Raw genomic sequence first — 13,239 nt, 5'->3', positions numbered from 1 at the left:
TCACTGGGATTTTTGCCCTATTCTTCAAGGCAAAACTGCTCCAGCTCCTTCAAGTTGGATGGGTTCCGCTGGTGTACAGCAATCTTTAAGTCTTACCACAGATGGTGTTCTCGGGGTGATGATAGGTGTTGGGTTTGCGCCAGACATAGCGTTTTCCTTGATGGCCAAAATCTTATTTAGGGGCTTCTTAGCAAAGGGGGTGAATACATATGCACGCACCACTTTTCCGTGATTTTTTTTTTGTTGAAACAAGTTATTGTTTTCATTCATTTCACTTCACCAATTTGGACTATTTTGTGGACGTCCATTACATGAAATCCAAATATAAATCCATTTAAATTACAGGTTGTAATGCAACAAAATAGGAAAAACGCCAAGGGGGTTTAATACTTTTTCAAGGCACTGTCCCTAGCTGTCTATCTATACCATGTCTGTCCCTAGCTGTCTATCTAAACCATGTCTGTCCCTAGCTGTCTATCTATACCATGTCTGTCCCTAGCTGTCTATCTAAACCATGTCTGTCCCCTGTCCCTAGCTGTCTATCTAAACCATGTCTGTCCCCTGTCCCTAGCTATCTAAACCATGTCTGTCCCCTGTCCCTAGCTGTCTATCTATACCATGTCTGTCCCTAGCTGTCTATCTATACCATGTCTGTCCCTAGCTGTCTATCTAAACCATGTCTGTCCCCTGTCCCTAGCTGTCTATCTAAACCATGTCTGTCCCCTGTCCCTAGCTGTCTATCTAAACCATGTCTGTCCCCTGTCCCTAGCTGTCTATCTAAACCATGTCTGTCCCTAGCTGTCTATCTAAACCATGTCTGTACTCTGTCCCTAGCTGTCTATCTAAACCATGTCTGTCCCCTGTCCCTAGCTGTCTATCTAAACCATGTCTGTCCCCTGTCCCTAGCTGTCTATCTAAACCATGTCTGTAGTCTGTCCCTAGCTGTCTATCTAAACCATGTCTGTCCCCTGTCCCTAGCTGTCTATCTAAACCATGTCTGTCCCCTGTCCCTAGCTGTCTATCTAAACCATGTCTGTCCCCTGTCCCTAGCTGTCTATCTAAACCATGTCTGTACTCTGTCCCTAGCTGTCTATCTAAACCATGTCTGTCCCTAGCTGTCTATCTAAACCATGTCTGTCCCCTGTCCCTAGCTGTCTATCTAAACCATGTCTGTCCCCTGTCCCTAGCTGTCTATCTAAACCATGTCTGTCCCTAGCTGTCTATCTAAACCATGTCTGTCCCCTGTCCCTAGCTGTCTATCTAAACCATGTCTGTCCCCTGTCCCTAGCTGTCTATCTAAACCATGTCTGTCCCTAGCTGTCTATCTAAACCATGTCTGTCCCTAGCTGTCTATCTAAACCATGTCTGTCCCTAGCTGTCTATCTAAACCATGTCTGTAGTCTGTCCCTAGCTGTCTATCTAAACCATGTCTGTCCCTAGCTGTCTATCTAAACCATGTCTGTCCCCTGTCCCTAGCTGTCTATCTAAACCATGTCTGTCCCTAGCTGTCTATCTAAACCATGTCTGTCCCCTGTCCCTAGCTGTCTATCTAAACCATGTCTGTCCCCTGTCCCTAGCTGTCTATCTAAACCATGTCTGTCCCTAGCTGTCTATCTAAACCATGTCTGTCCCCTGTCCCTAGCTGTCTATCTAAACCATGTCTGTCCCCTGTCCCTAGCTGTCTATCTAAACCATGTCTGTCCCCTGTCCCTAGCTGTCTATCTAAACCATGTCTGTCCCCTGTCCCTAGCTGTCTATCTAAACCATGTCTGTCCCCTGTCCCTAGCTGTCTATCTAAACCATGTCTGTCCCCTGTCCCTAGCTGTCTATCTAAACCATGTCTGTCCCCTGTCCCTAGCTGTCTATCTAAACCATGTCTGTAGTCTGTCCCTAGCTGTCTATCTAAACCATGTCTGTCCCCTGTCCCTAGCTGTCCATCTAAACCATGTCTGTCCCTAGCTGTCTATCTAAACCATGTCTGTCCCTAGCTGTCTATCTAAACCATGTCTGTCCCTAGCTGTCTATCTAAACCATGTCTGTCCCCTGTCCCTAGCTGTCTATCTAAACCATGTCTGTCCCCTGTCCCTAGCTGTCTATCTAAACCATGTCTGCCCCCTGTCCCTAGCTGTCCATCTAAACCATGTCTGTCCCTAGCTGTCTATCTAAACCATGTCTGTCCCTAGCTGTCTATCTAAACCATGTCTGTCCCTAGCTGTCTATCTAAACCATGTCTGTCCCCTGTCCCTAGCTGTCTATCTAAACCATGTCTGTCCCCTGTCCCTAGCTGTCTATCTAAACCATGTCTGTCCCTAGCTGTCTATCTAAACCATGTCTGTCCCCTGTCCCTAGCTGTCTATCTAAACGATGTCTGTAGTCTGTCCCTAGCTGTCTATCTAAACCATGTCTGTCCCCTGTCCCTTGCTGTCTATCTAAACCATGTCTGTAGTCTGTCCCTAGCTGTCTATCTAAACCATGTCTGTCCCCTGTCCCTAGCTGTCTATCTAAACCATGTCTGTCCCCTGTCCCTAGCTGTCTATCTAAACCATGTCTGTCCCTAGCTGTCTATCTAAACCATGTCTGTAGTCTGTCCCTAGCTGTCTATCTAAACCATGTCTGTCCCCTGTCCCTAGCTGTCTATCTAAACCATGTCTGTCCCTAGCTGTCTATCTAAACCATGTCTGTCCCCTGTCCCTAGCTGTCTATCTAAACGATGTCTGTAGTCTGTCCCTAGCTGTCTATCTAAACCATGTCTGTCCCCTGTCCCTTGCTGTCTATCTAAACCATGTCTGTCCCCTGTCCCTAGCTGTCTATCTAAACCATGTCTGTCCCCTGTCCCTAGCTGTCTATCTAAACCATGTCTGTCCCCTGTCCCTAGCTGTCTATCTAAACCATGTCTGTCCCTAGCTGTCTATCTAAACCATGTCTGTAGTCTGTCCCTAGCTGTCTATCTAAACCATGTCTGTCCCCTGTCCCTAGCTGTCTATCTAAACCATGTCTGTCCCTAGCTGTCTATCTAAACCATGTCTGTCCCTAGCTGTCTATCTAAACCATGTCTGTCCCCTGTCCCTAGCTGTCTATCTAAACCATGTCTGTCCCCTGTCCCTAGCTGTCTATCTAAACCATGTCTGTCCCCTGTCCCTAGCTGTCTATCTAAACCATGTCTGTCCCCTGTCCCTAGCTGTCTATCTAAACCATGTCTGTCCCCTGTCCCTAGCTGTCTATCTAAACCATGTCTGTCCCCTGTCCCTAGCTGTCTATCTAAACCATGTCTGTCCCTAGCTGTCTATCTAAACCATGTCTGTACCCTGTCCCTAGCTGTCTATCTAAACCATGTCTGTACTCTGTCCCTAGCTGTCTATCTAAACCATGTCTGTCCCCTGTCCCTAGCTGTCTATCTAAACCATGTCTGTCCCCTGTCCCTAGCTGTCTATCTAAACCATGTCTGTAGTCTGTCCCAGCTGTCTATCTAAACCATGTCTGTCCCCTGTCCCTAGCTGTCTATCTAAACCATGTCTGTCCCCTGTCCCTAGCTGTCTATCTAAACCATGTCTGTCCCTAGCTGTCTATCTAAACCATGTCTGTACCCTGTCCCTAGCTGTCTATCTAAACCATGTCTGTCCCTAGCTGTCTATCTAAACCATGTCTGTCCCTAGCTGTCTATCTAAACCATGTCTGTCCCCTGTCCCTAGCTGTCTATCTAAACCATGTCTGTCCCCTGTCCCTAGCTGTCTATCTAAACCATGTCTGTCCCCTGTCCCTAGCTGTCTATCTAAACCATGTCTGTCCCTAGCTGTCTATCTAAACCATGTCTGTCCCCTGTCCCTAGCTGTCTATCTAAACCATGTCTGTCCCCTGTCCCTAGCTGTCTATCTAAACCATGTCTGTCCCCTGTCCCTAGCTGTCTATCTAAACCATGTCTGTAGTCTGTCCCTAGCTGTCTATCTAAACCATGTCTGTCCCTAGCTGTCTATCTAAACCATGTCTGTCCCCTGTCCCTAGCTGTCTATCTAAACCATGTCTGTCCCCTGTCCCTAGCTGTCTATCTAAACCATGTCTGTCCCCTGTCCCTAGCTGTCCATCTAAACCATGTCTGTCCCTAGCTGTCTATCTAAACCATGTCTGTCCCTAGCTGTCTATCTAAACCATGTCTGTCCCTAGCTGTCTATCTAAACCATGTCTGTACTCTGTCCCTAGCTGTCTATCTAAACCATGTCTGTCCCCTGTCCCTAGCTGTCTATCTAAACCATGTCTGTCCCTAGCTGTCTATCTAAACCATGTCTGTCCCCTGTCCCTAGCTGTCTATCTAAACCATGTCTGTAGTCTGTCCCTAGCTGTCTATCTAAACCATGTCTGTCCCTAGCTGTCTATCTAAACCATGTCTGTCCCTAGCTGTCTATCTAAACCATGTCTGTCCCTAGCTGTCTATCTAAAACATGTCTGTCCCTAGCTGTCTATCTAAACCATGTCTGTCCCTAGCTGTCTATCTAAACCATGTCTGTCCCCTGTCCCTAGCTGTCTATCTAAACCATGTCTGTCCCCTGTCCCTAGCTGTCTATCTAAACCATGTCTGTCCCTAGCTGTCTATCTAAACCATGTCTGTACTCTGTCCCTAGCTGTCTATCTAAACCATGTCTGTCCCCTGTCCCTAGCTGTCTATCTAAACCATGTCTGTCCCTAGCTGTCTATCTAAACCATGTCTGTCCCCTGTCCCTAGCTGTCTATCTAAACCATGTCTGTAGTCTGTCCCTAGCTGTCTATCTAAACCATGTCTGTCCCCTGTCCCTAGCTGTCTATCTAAACCATGTCTGTCCCTAGCTGTCTATCTAAACCATGTCTGTAGTCTGTCCCTAGCTGTCTATCTAAACCATGTCTGTAGTCTGTCCCTAGCTGTCTATCTAAACCATGTCTGTCCCCTGTCCCTAGCTGTCTATCTAAACCATGTCTGTCCCTAGCTGTCTATCTAAACCATGTCTGTACTCTGTCCCTAGCTGTCTATCTAAACCATGTCTGTCCCTAGCTGTCTATCTAAACCATGTCTGTCCCCTGTCCCTAGCTGTCTATCTAAACCATGTCTGTCCCTAGCTGTCTATCTAAACCATGTCTGTCCCCTGTCCCTAGCTGTCTATCTAAACCATGTCTGTCCCCTGTCCCTAGCTGTCTATCTAAACCATGTCTGTCCCTAGCTGTCTATCTAAACCATGTCTGTCCCTAGCTGTCTATCTAAACCATGTCTGTCCCCTGTCCCTAGCTGTCTATCTAAACCATGTCTGTCCCCTGTCCCTAGCTGTCTATCTAAACCATGTCTGTCCCCTGTCCCTAGCTGTCTATCTAAACCATGTCTGTCCCCTGTCCCTAGCTGTCTATCTAAACCATGTCTGTCCCTAGCTGTCTATCTAAACCATGTCTGTACTCTGTCCCTAGCTGTCTATCTAAACCATGTCTGTCCCCTGTCCCTAGCTGTCTATCTAAACCATGTCTGTCCCTAGCTGTCTATCTAAACCATGTCTGTCCCCTGTCCCTAGCTGTCTATCTAAACCATGTCTGTCCCCTGTCCCTAGCTGTCTATCTAAACCATGTCTGTACTCTGTCCCTAGCTGTCTATCTAAACCATGTCTGTCCCTAGCTGTCTATCTAAACCATGTCTGTCCCTAGCTGTCTATCTAAACCATGTCTGTCCCCTGTCCCTAGCTGTCTATCTAAACCATGTCTGTCCCTAGCTGTCTATCTAAACCATGTCTGTCCCCTGTCCCTAGCTGTCTATCTAAACCATGTCTGTCCCTAGCTGTCTATCTAAACCATGTCTGTAGTCTGTCCCTAGCTGTCTATCTAAACCATGTCTGTCCCTAGCTGTCTATCTAAACCATGTCTGTCTCTAGCTGTCTATCTAAACCATGTCTGTCCCTAGCTGTCTATCTAAACCATGTCTGTAGTCTGTCCCTAGCTGTCTATCTAAACCATGTCTGTCCCCTGTCCCTAGCTGTCTATCTAAACCATGTCTGTCCCTAGCTGTCTATCTAAACCATGTCTGTAGTCTGTCCCTAGCTGTCTATCTAAACCATGTCTGTCCCCTGTCCCTAGCTGTCTATCTAAACCATGTCTGTCCCTAGCTGTCTATCTAAACCATGTCTGTCTCTAGCTGTCTATCTAAACCATGTCTGTCCCTAGCTGTCTATCTAAACCATGTCTGTCCCCTGTCCCTAGCTGTCTATCTAAACCATGTCTGTCCCCTGTCCCTAGCTGTCTATCTAAACCATGTCTGTCCCTAGCTGTCTATCTAAACCATGTCTGTAGTCTGTCCCTAGCTGTCTATCTAAACCATGTCTGTAGTCTGTCCCTAGCTGTCTATCTAAACCATGTCTGTCCCTAGCTGTCTATCTAAACCATGTCTGTCCCCTGTCCCTAGCTGTCTATCTAAACCATGTCTGTCCCTAGCTGTCTATCTAAACCATGTCTGTCCCCTGTCCCTAGCTGTCTATCTAAACCATGTCTGTCCCTAGCTGTCTATCTAAACCATGTCTGTCCCCTGTCCCTAGCTGTCTATCTAAACCATGTCTGTCCCCTGTCCCTAGCTGTCTATCTAAACCATGTCTGTCCCTAGCTGTCTATCTAAACCATGTCTGTCCCCTGTCCCTAGCTGTCTATCTAAACCATGTCTGTCCCCTGTCCCTAGCTGTCTATCTAAACCATGTCTGTCCCCTGTCCCTAGCTGTCTATCTAAACCATGTCTGTCCCCTGTCCCTAGCTGTCTATCTAAACCATGTCTGTCCCTAGCTGTCTATCTAAACCATGTCTGTCCCTAGCTGTCTATCTAAACCATGTCTGTAGTCTGTCCCTAGCTGTCTATCTAAACCATGTCTGTCCCCTGTCCCTAGCTGTCTATCTAAACCATGGCTGTCCCCTGTCCCTAGCTGTCTATCTAAACCATGTCTGTCCCTAGCTGTCTATCTAAACCATGTCTGTCCCTAGCTGTCTATCTAAACCATGTCTGTCCCTAGCTGTCTATCTAAACCATGTCTGTAGTCTGTCCCTAGCTGTCTATCTAAACCATGTCTGTCCCCTGTCCCTAGCTGTCTATCTAAACCATGTCTGTCCCCTGTCCCTAGCTGTCTATCTAAACCATGTCTGTCCCCTGTCCCTAGCTGTCTATCTAAACCATGTCTGTACTCTGTCCCTAGCTGTCTATCTAAACCATGTCTGTAGTCTGTCCCTAGCTGTCTATCTAAACCATGTCTGTAGTCTGTCCCTAGCTGTCTATCTAAACCATGTCTGTCCCCTGTCCCTAGCTGTCTATCTAAACCATGTCTGTCCCCTGTCCCTAGCTGTCTATCTAAACCATGTCTGTCCCTAGCTGTCTATCTAAACCATGTCTGTCCCCTGTCCCTAGCTGTCTATCTAAACCATGTCTGTCCCTAGCTGTCTATCTAAACCATGTCTGTACTCTGTCCCTAGCTGTCTATCTAAACCATGTCTGTCCCTAGCTGTCTATCTAAACCATGTCTGTCCCCTGTCCCTAGCTGTCTATCTAAACCATGTCTGTCCCCTGTCCCTAGCTGTCTATCTAAACCATGTCTGTAGTCTGTCCCTAGCTGTCTATCTAAACCATGTCTGTACCCTGTCCCTAGCTGTCTATCTAAACCATGTCTGTCCCCTGTCCCTAGCTGTCTATCTAAACCATGTCTGTCCCCTGTCCCTAGCTGTCTATCTAAACCATGTCTGTCCCCTGTCCCTAGCTGTCTATCTAAACCATGTCTGTCCCTAGCTGTCTATCTAAACCATGTCTGTCCCCTGTCCCTAGCTGTCTATCTAAACCATGTCTGTCCCTAGCTGTCTATCTAAACCATGTCTGTACTCTGTCCCTAGCTGTCTATCTAAACCATGTCTGTAGTCTGTCCCTAGCTGTCTATCTAAACCATGTCTGTACCCTGTCCCTAGCTGTCTATCTAAACCATGTCTGTCCCCTGTCCCTAGCTGTCTATCTAAACCATGTCTGTCCCCTGTCCCTAGCTGTCTATCTAAACCATGTCTGTCCCCTGTCCCTAGCTGTCTATCTAAACCATGTCTGTCCCTAGCTGTCTATCTAAACCATGTCTGTCCCCTGTCCCTAGCTGTCTATCTAAACCATGTCTGTCCCCTGTCCCTAGCTGTCTATCTAAACCATGTCTGTAGTCTGTCCCTAGCTGTCTATCTAAACCATGTCTGTAGTCTGTCCCTAGCTGTCTATCTAAACCATGTCTGTCCCCTGTCCCTAGCTGTCTATCTAAACCATGTCTGTCCCTAGCTGTCTATCTAAACCATGTCTGTAGTCTGTCCCTAGCTGTCTATCTAAACCATGTCTGTACTCTGTCCCTAGCTGTCTATCTAAACCATGTCTGTCCCTAGCTGTCTATCTAAACCATGTCTGTACTCTGTCCCTAGCTGTCTATCTAAACCATGTCTGTCCCCTGTCCCTAGCTGTCTATCTAAACCATGTCTGTCCCTAGCTGTCTATCTAAACCATGTCTGTCCCTAGCTGTCTATCTAAACCATGTATGTCCCTAGCTGTCTATCTAAACCATGTCTGTCCCCTGTCCCTAGCTGTCTATCTAAACCATGTCTGTACTCTGTCCCTAGCTGTCTATCTAAACCATGTCTGTCCCTAGCTGTCTATCTAAACCATGTCTGTCCCCTGTCCCTAGCTGTCTATCTAAACCATGTCTGTCCCTAGCTGTCTATCTAAACCATGTCTGTCCCCTGTCCCTAGCTGTCTATCTAAACCATGTCTGTCCCCTGTCCCTAGCTGTCTATCTAAACCATGTCTGTCCCTAGCTGTCTATCTAAACCATGTCTGTCCCCTGTCCCTAGCTGTCTATCTAAACCATGTCTGTCCCCTGTCCCTAGCTGTCTATCTAAACCATGTCTGTCCCTAGCTGTCTATCTAAACCATGTCTGTCCCTAGCTGTCTATCTAAACCATGTCTGTCCCCTGTCCCTAGCTGTCTATCTAAACCATGTCTGTACTCTGTCCCTAGCTGTCTATCTAAACCATGTCTGTCCCCTGTCCCTAGCTGTCTATCTAAACCATGTCTGTACTCTGTCCCTAGCTGTCTATCTAAACCATGTCTGTAGTCTGTCCCTAGCTGTCTATCTAAACCATGTCTGTCCCTAGCTGTCTATCTAAACCATGTCTGTCCCCTGTCCCTAGCTGTCTATCTAAACCATGTCTGTCCCTAGCTGTCTATCTAAACCATGTCTGTCCCCTGTCCCTAGCTGTCTATCTAAACCATGTCTGTCCCCTGTCCCTAGCTGTCTATCTAAACCATGTCTGTCCCTAGCTGTCTATCTAAACCATGTCTGTCCCCTGTCCCTAGCTGTCTATCTAAACCATGTCTGTCCCTAGCTGTCTATCTAAACCATGTCTGTCCCCTGTCCCTAGCTGTCTATCTAAACCATGTCTGTCCCCTGTCCCTAGCTGTCTATCTAAACCATGTCTGTCCCCTGTCCCTAGCTGTCTATCTAAACCATGTCTGTCCCCTGTCCCTAGCTGTCTATCTAAACCATGTCTGTCCCTAGCTGTCTATCTAAACCATGTCTGTCCCTAGCTGTCTATCTAAACCATGTCTGTCCCCTGTCCCTAGCTGTCTATCTAAACCATGTCTGTCCCCTGTACCTAGCTGTCTATCTAAACCATGTCTGTAGTCTGTCCCTAGCTGTCTATCTAAACCATGTCTGTCCCCTGTCCCTAGCTGTCTATCTAAACCATGTCTGTCCCCTGTCCCTAGCTGTCTATCTAAACCATGTCTGTCCCCTGTCCCTAGCTGTCTATCTAAACCATGTCTGTCCCTAGCTGTCTATCTAAACCATGTCTGTCCCTAGCTGTCTATCTAAACCATGTCTGTCCCTAGCTGTCTATCTAAACCATGTCTGTCCCCTGTCCCTAGCTGTCTATCTAAACCATGTCTGTCCCCTGTACCTAGCTGTCTATCTAAACCATGTCTGTAGTCTGTCCCTAGCTGTCTATCTAAACCATGTCTGTCCCCTGTCCCTAGCTGTCTATCTAAACCATGTCTGTCCCCTGTCCCTAGCTGTCTATCTAAACCATGTCTGTCCCCTGTCCCTAGCTGTCTATCTAAACCATGTCTGTCCCTAGCTGTCTATCTAAACCATGTCTGTCCCTAGCTGTCTATCTAAACCATGTCTGTCCCCTGTCCCTAGCTGTCTATCTAAACCATGTCTGTCCCCTGTCCCTAGCTGTCTATCTAAACCATGTCTGTCCCCTGTCCCTAGCTGTCTATCTAAACCATGTCTGTCCCTAGCTGTCTATCTAAACCATGTCTGTCCCCTGTCCCTAGCTGTCTATCTAAACCATGTCTGTCCCCTGTCCCTAGCTGTCTATCTAAACCATGTCTGTCCCCTGTCCCTAGCTGTCTATCTAAACCATGTCTGTAGTCTGTCCCTAGCTGTCTATCTAAACCATGTCTGTCCCCTGTCCCTAGCTGTCTATCTAAACCATGTCTGTCCCCTGTCCCTAGCTGTCTATCTAAACCATGTCTGTCCCCTGTCCCTAGCTGTCTATCTAAACCATGTCTGTCCCTAGCTGTCTATCTAAACCATGTCTGTCCCCTGTCCCTAGCTGTCTATCTAAACCATGTCTGTCCCCTGTCCCTAGCTGTCTATCTAAACCATGTCTGTTGTCTGTCCCTAGCTGTCTATCTAAACCATGTCTGTCCCCTGTCCCTAGCTGTCTATCTAAACCATGTCTGTACTCTGTCCCTAGCTGTCTATCTAAACCATGTCTGTAGTCTGTCCCTAGCTGTCTATCTAAACCATGTCTGTCCCCTGTCCCTAGCTGTCTATCTAAACCATGTCTGTAGTCTGTCCCTAGCTGTCTATCTAAACCATGTCTGTCCCCTGTCCCTAGCTGTCTATCTAAACCATGTCTGTAGTCTGTCCCTAGCTGTCTATCTAAACCATGTCTGTCCCCTGTCCCTAGCTGTCTATCTAAACCATGTCTGTCCCTAGCTGTCTATCTAAACCATGTCTGTCCCTAGCTGTCTATCTAAACCATGTCTGTCCCTAGCTGTCTATCTAAACCATGTCTGTCCCTAGCTGTCTATCTAAACCATGTCTGTCCCCTGTCCCTAGCTGTCTATCTAAACCATGTCTGTAGTCTGTCCCTAGCTGTCTATCTAAACCATGTCTGTAGTCTGTCCCTAGCTGTCTATCTAAACCATGTCTGTCCCCTGTCCCTAGCTGTCTATCTAAACCATGTCTGTCCCTAGCTGTCTATCTAAACCATGTCTGTCCCCTGTCCCTAGCTGTCTATCTAAACCATGTCTGTAGTCTGTCCCTAGCTGTCTATCTAAACCATGTCTGTCCCCTGTCCCTAGCTGTCTATCTAAACCATGTCTGTCCCTAGCTGTCTATCTAAACCATGTCTGTCCCCTGTCCCTAGCTGTCTATCTAAACCATGTCTGTCCCTAGCTGTCTATCTAAACCATGTCTGTCCCTAGCTGTCTATCTAAACCATGTCTGTCCCTAGCTGTCTATCTAAACCATGTCTGTCCCTAGCTGTCTATCTAAACCATGTCTGTCCCCTGTCCCTAGCTGTCTATCTAAACCATGTCTGTCCCTAGCTGTCTATCTAAACCATGTCTGTCCCCTGTCCCTAGCTGTCTATCTAAACCATGTCTGTCCCTAGCTGTCTATCTAAACCATGTCTGTCCCTAGCTGTCTATCTAAACCATGTCTGTCCCTAGCTGTCTATCTAAACCATGTCTGTCCCCTGTCCCTAGCTGTCTATCTAAACCATGTCTGTCCCTAGCTGTCTATCTAAACCATGTCTGTCCCTAGCTGTCTATCTAAACCATGTCTGTCCCCTGTCCCTAGCTGTCTATCTAAACCATGTCTGTCCCTAGCTGTCTATCTAAACCATGTCTGTCCCCTGTCCCTAGCTGTCTATCTAAACCATGTCTGTAGTCTGTCCCTAGCTGTCTATCTAAACCATGTCTGTCCCCTGTCCCTAGCTGTCTATCTAAACCATGTCTGTCCCTAGCTGTCTATCTAAACCATGTCTGTCCCCTGTCCCTAGCTGTCTATCTAAACCATGTCTGTACTCTGTCCCTAGCTGTCTATCTAAACCATGTCTGTCCCTAGCTGTCTATCTAAACCATGTCTGTACTCTGTCCCTAGCTGTCTATCTAAACCATGTCTGTACTCTGTCCCTAGCTGTCTATCTAAACCATGTCTGTCCCTCCTAGCTGTCTATCTAAACCATGTCTGTCCCTAGCTGTCTATCTAAACCATGTCTGTCCTCTGTCCCTAGCTGTCTATCTAAACCATGTCTGTCCCCTGTCCCTAGCTGTCTATCTAAACCATGTCTGTACTCTGTCCCTAGCTGTCTATCTAAACCATGTCTGTCCCCTGTCCCTAGCTGTCTATCTAAACCATGTCTGTCCCTGTCCCTAGCTGTCTATCTAAACCATGTCTGTCCCCTGTCCCTAGCTGTCTATCTAAACCATGTCTGTCCCTGTCCCTAGCTGTCTATCTAAACCATGTCTGTCCCCTGTCCCTAGCTGTCTATCTAAACCATGTCTGTCCCCTGTCCCTAGCTGTCTATCTAAACCATGTCTGTCCCTGTCCCTAGCTGTCTATCTAAACCATGTCTGTCCCCTGTCCCTAGCTGTCTATCTAAACCATGTCTGTCCCCTGTCCCTAGCTGTCTATCTAAACCATGTCTGTAGTCTGTCCCTAGCTGTCTATCTAAACCATGTCTGTCCCTAGCTGTCTATCTAAACCATGTCTGTCCCCTGTCCCTAGCTGTCTATCTAAACCATGTCTGTCCCCTGTCCCTAGCTGTCTATCTAAACCATGTCTGTCCCTAGCTGTCTATCTAAACCATGTCTGTAGTCTGTCCCTAGCTGTCTATCTAAACCATGTCTGTAGTCTGTCCCTAGCTGTCTATCTAAACCATGTCTGTAGTCTGTCCCTAGCTGTCTATCTAAACCATGTCTGTCCCCTGTCCCTAGCTGTCTATCTAAACCATGTCTGTCCCCTGTCCCTAGCTGTCTATCTAAACCATGTCTGTAGTCTGTCCCTAGCTGTCTATCTAAACCATGTCTGTCCCTAGCTGTCTATCTAAACCATGTCTGTCCCCTGTCCCTAGCTGTCTATCTAAACCATGTCTGTAGTCTGTCCCTAGCTGTCTATCTAAACCATGTCTGTCCCTAGCTGTCTATCTAAACCATGTCTGTAGTCTGTCCCT

This window comes from Coregonus lavaretus (assembly GCF_964263955.1).
Source record: "Coregonus lavaretus genome assembly, contig: HAP1_SCAFFOLD_5687, whole genome shotgun sequence".
In the NCBI taxonomy this organism is placed as follows: Eukaryota; Metazoa; Chordata; class Actinopteri; order Salmoniformes; family Salmonidae; genus Coregonus; species Coregonus lavaretus.
This window is presented reverse-complemented; position numbering follows the sequence as displayed.